The sequence below is a fragment of the Mandrillus leucophaeus genome, unplaced genomic scaffold (assembly GCF_000951045.1).
Source record: "Mandrillus leucophaeus isolate KB7577 unplaced genomic scaffold, Mleu.le_1.0 Scaffold140, whole genome shotgun sequence".
Taxonomy (NCBI): domain Eukaryota; kingdom Metazoa; phylum Chordata; class Mammalia; order Primates; family Cercopithecidae; genus Mandrillus; species Mandrillus leucophaeus.
In genome coordinates, this window is record NW_012101366.1 from 1,958,973 (window position 1) to 1,964,501 (window position 5,529).

Below are 5,529 nucleotides of genomic sequence, written 5' to 3' on the forward strand. Positions count from 1 at the left end.
AAAAAAAAAAAAAAAAAAAAAAAAAAAAACTAGGAATAAATTTAACCAAGTATATGAAAAACCTCCAGAAAAAAAAAAATTACAAAACACTGATGAAAGAAATTGGACAGAACATAAACAAACGAAAAGACATCCTATGCTCTTGGATTAGAAAAACTAATATTGTTAAAATGATCATAATACCCAAAGCAATCAACAGATTCATTGCCAGCTCTACCAAAATACCAATAGTACTTTTCACAGAAATAGAAAAAACAGTCCTAAAATATGTATGGAACCAAAGAAGAATCTAAATGGCCAAAGCAATCCTGAACAAAATGAACAAAGCCAGAGGCACCACACTACCTGACTTTAACATATATTACAATGTTTGAGTCAACAAAACATCACAGTATTTGTGCCAAAACAGACCAAAACATAGGTCAATGGAAAAGAATAGAGACCCAGAAAGAAACTCATGTATTTATAGCCATATGACTTTTGATAAAGGTGCCAAGAATATACACTAGGGAAAAGATACCCTCTTCAGTAAATGGTGCTGGGAAAATTAGATATCCATATGCAGAAGAATGAAATTAAACACCTGCCTCTCACCATATACATAAATCAACTCAAATTGGATTAAATACTTAAACATAAGGGCTGAAAATATAAAACTATTGGAAGAATATAAAGGGGAAACACTCCAGGCCATTGGTCTAGGAAAATATTTTATGGCTAACACCCTAGAAGCACAGGCAACAAAACCAAAAATAGACAAATGGGATTATATTAAACTAAAAAGCTTCTGCACAGCACAGGAACTAATCAAGAGTAAAAAGACAACCAATGGAATGGAGAAAATATTTGCAAAATAGTCATGTGACAAGGGAGTAATATCTAGAATATACAAAAACACTCAATTCAACAGCAAACAAAACAAACAAAAAAACACCAAACAATCCCATTAAAAAGTGGGCAAAGGATCTAAATAGAGATCTCTCAAAAAAAAAAAAAAAATACACATGGCCAACAACAGTGCATTGAGTATTCATTTGAATGCTTAATATCACTAATCACCAAGGAAATACAAATCAAATCACAATGAAATATTATCTTACCCCAGTTAAAATGGCTATTAGTAAAAAAATAACAATTGCTGGCAAGGATGCAGAGGAAAAACAACGCTCATACACCATTAGTGGAAATGTAAATTAGTATAGCCATTATGGAAAACAAATGAAGACTTCTCAAAAGACTAAAATCAGAACAACCATACAATCCAGCCATCCTACTACTGGGTATTTATACAAGGAAAGGAAATTAGTATATCTAAGGGATACAAACAGCTCCATATTTATTGCAGCACTGTTCACAATAGCCAAGATACAAAATCAACCCAAGTGTCCATAAATAGGTGATTGGATAAAGACAATGTAGTATATTTATGCAATGGAATATTATTTGGCTATTAAAAAAGAATAAAATTCTGTCATTTGTAGCAGCATGGATGGAATTGGAGGTTAATGTGCTAAGTGAAATTAGAAAGGCAAATATGTGGAAGCTAAAAAAGTTGATCTCATGGAGGTAGAGGGTAGAAAAATAGTTAACAGAGGCTGTGGGTGTGTAGGGAGAGGGGGGAATTAAGAGAGGTTGGTTAACGGGTACAAAATTACAGTTAGCTAAAAGGAATAAGTTCTAAGGTTTGATACTATAGTGAGTGATTATAGTTAACAACAATGTATTGTTCATTTCAAAATAGCTAGAAGTAAGGACTTGAAATGTTTTCAACACAGAAATGATACATGCTAATGGTGATGGATATTCTAAATACCCTGACTTGATCATCACACATATCTGCATGCAACAAAATATCACATATACCCCTTAAATATGTATAAATAGTATGTACCAATAAAAATAAATCATATTAGGGCAGGTCTAGAGTATCCTTTATTCTACATTTAGCTTAGTTTTACTATTAACACATTTTATTTTATTTCTTAATATGGAATGTCTCAGATGTTCAACAATTCTTCCCTGTCTGACTAATTGGAGCACAAATATCTGCCATTTGCAGGTGAACTCTAAGAATTTTTCAGCTTACAGCTCCCCAGTAGTTCTGAGCCTGACCTCATGTTCCAGCCTATAAATACATAGTTTAGTAATCAGTCACAGACTCAGGTCACCTATATGCAGACTCTAATGCTCCTTTTCTAGTCACCTTTCTCCTCAGAGGCATTTTGTGAGTTCGGTTGGCTTTGCCTCCCAGAACAATAAATCTCTTTTTTTTTTTTTTTTTTTTTTACCCAGGAAGACCATCGTGCTTTCCTTGGGTTCCATCCCTATCTTATGGTCCGGAAAATTCCTTTAGGCAGAAAGATGATGCAATCATAAAGCTCACTTTGTTTATTTCTCTTCTCTCAAAGATCACAGTCCTGTACTGCCTACTGTCCAATTTGTAAAATGGTTGCTTCATATATTTTCGTCCTGTTCTCTAGTTGTTTATAGCAGTAAGGCAAAACTGGAACTGATTACTTTTTCATGGTAGAAGCTGAAGTCTTTGAATTCTCTATTTTTGTCATCCGTAGTATAACAGAGTGGTATAAATCCCACCTCTATTCCTGCTGAACTAGATGGATTTAAATTTATTGAATTTCCTTTTCCTTATCTGTAAAATGGGCATAAAAATATATACCACTAGATTGTTCAGTTCACTAATTAGTTAAATATGGTATAAACACATCTAGAAGGAGGATCTAAAGGTTGATTCTCCTTCTTTCAAGAGAAAAGATTATAAAATAAGACCATTTCAGTAAATACCCAAAATATTAAAAGCAAAATTTTGCGATATCTATAATAAAAATGGTTTCTTTGGGCTCCCATCCATGTCTTCAAAACACATGCTAAGTACTAATTAAACCTATATCCTAAATTCATACCTCTTTTTGACCTCAGTATTCAACCAGTTGCTTCCATCTGTTCATAAGCTCCCATCTCTCCTTTTCTCAATTTTCCCAGTTGTGGACTTCACCACTTGCTATCTGCACACATCATCATCAACACCTCATTTTCCTAACCTTAGTTATTAACCATTCTGTCTGATTATCTGCCCTGAGTATAGAACCCCATGACGCATTCCTAGTTTGATCATTTTTCCTGTCAGGGGCATTCAAACCAGAGCTACTCCAAATCACAACTAAATAGGGGCTGGGTAAAATGAGGCTGAGACCTGCTGGGCTGCATTCTCAGGAGGTTAGGCATTCATAGTTACAAGATGAGATAGGAGGTCCTAAGATACAGGTCACAAAGGCCCTGCTGATAAACAGGGTACAATAAAGAAGCAGAAGCGGGCCAAAACCAAGATGGCAACAAAAGTGACCTCTTTATATACTAATTATAATGCATTAACATAGTAAAAGAGACTTTCACCAGCATTGTCACAGTATGCAAATGCCCTGTCAAAGTCTGGAAGTTACCCTATATAGTCTAAAACGCGGAGGAATTCTCAGTTCCAGGAACTCCCCATCTCTTTCCCAGAAAACTCATGAATAATTCACCCCTTGTTTAGCATATAGCCAAGAAATAACCATAAGTATACTCAATCAAGCAGCCCATGCTGCTGCTCTGCCTATGGAGTAGGCATCTTTTACTTGCTTAATAAACTTCCTTTCATTTTATTCCATGGACTTGCCCCAAATTCTTTCTTGTGTGAGATCCAAGAACCCTCTCTTTGGGTCTGAATTGGACCACTTTCTGGCAACATTCTTACCTTGAAATTCACCTATAACATTATTTTCTCCTAAAGTGAAGCCGGAGAAGATAGTTCTGTGTATTTGAACTTCTTAACATACGTGAACACCAAATATAAACAGAACTAATTTTGTGAAGGTTCACTTGACTTCTTTATGATAATTGGGATTACTGGAAACTATGAAATAAACACATAATTGCACACTTTCTCAAATAAAGTCACTCAGTATAAAATTTGGAAGCTCACAAAACCTCTTAAGGGAAAAAATATCTATATATTTAAGAATCAATATCTAAGTGTTCATAATATTCAACATACAATTTCTAAGCATCTACCATGTGCTAGTAATTATTCTTGACTCTAGAATATCAAAGATGAGCAAGATATAGTCCCTCAAAATGAGGAGGAATCAAAACAATCATATATGGAAGGTGTCATAAATTGTATAGTTAGTTAAAAGAAAAAGCATATGAAATTGGAAAACAGAAGATGTATTTTACCTTTTTATGCTGCTTGAAAAAGGCATAAATGTCATACTTTGCATAATATTCTCATTCCATCAAATGCAAAAGAGAAAAACCAAAACTTCCTCTAATATCTCAATTTCTGCTATATGTTTATCCACAAAGGATAACATGGTTGAGGAACAAATTTACATCTTCGTAATTAGGTGCACTATAGATTTGAACGTATCATTTTTAGGATTCTTTTAAATAGATCAAGTCCTTCTTGTCAACTAAATTCTTGCTATTGGAAGCCACACATTGAGATATGAAGCAATTAAATGGTAATAGTATTGAGGCAACCATAGTAGTTCTGCCCAAACGATTCAATCAGACTCTACTAATTGGTGATCCATGTTTCACTTCATAATCAAAATAAGAAGAGAGACTCATCTCTACAGAGCCCTTGAAAACTCTTTTCATTATCACTGTATCACATTCTTAGCATTACATAGACCATACTGTTGCCAACACAGCACAATCAATGAGTTAGATCATTGCAGCCAAGAATACGTATTCAAAGACTATACTTGGAGAAACTGCAAGAGGAAAGATTGGGACTTGGGAATAGTGTCCCTGAGTTAGGAATCTAAAGTTCCAGCACTGATCAGAATTTGTGAAAGGAGAGCAAAATAGAATAAACAGTTGAGTTAGCAAAGACCATCCCTCAGCCAAACTAATAATTACCAGTCTCTTTTAGGAAGAGAAAACTGGAAAACTATCTCAAAACTAGCAATGTAACCTTTACAGTTTGTTTCCTAAGACCATATACAGTTTTCATTATAAATATGGGTTAATTTCCTGACTAAAGAACTTCAATTACAACTACATAAACACCATATTTCCTAGATTCAAAAACATATTACAATTTTAACCTTTATGAAGATTGTATTTTGTAATCACTGTCAAAAGAAACTTTGCCAGTTGCTAAGTAGAAAAATAAGCAATGAAACACCAATTGTAGTTTCTTCCTATACAGTTCCAAATGTAGCCATGCATAAGAGAAATACTTTTGCCTACCGTTGACTTTCTCAAATCAATTAATTATGTATTGGTGCCAGAAATATTTAGATTTTAAATTTGTAAAAGACTCATGATCAAATTTGATTGTGCTATTGAAGAAAATGTTATTGAATTGTAAAATCAATTGAAAAACACTGCATACATTTAATTTAATTTTTAATTTTTCCAAAAGACTGTTACTAAATTCATGGTGCATATTACAACTGAGGAAATACAGTGGCTACCTATACTCATCATTGATAAAATTGTGGATCTTCTTTCCAAGAAAAT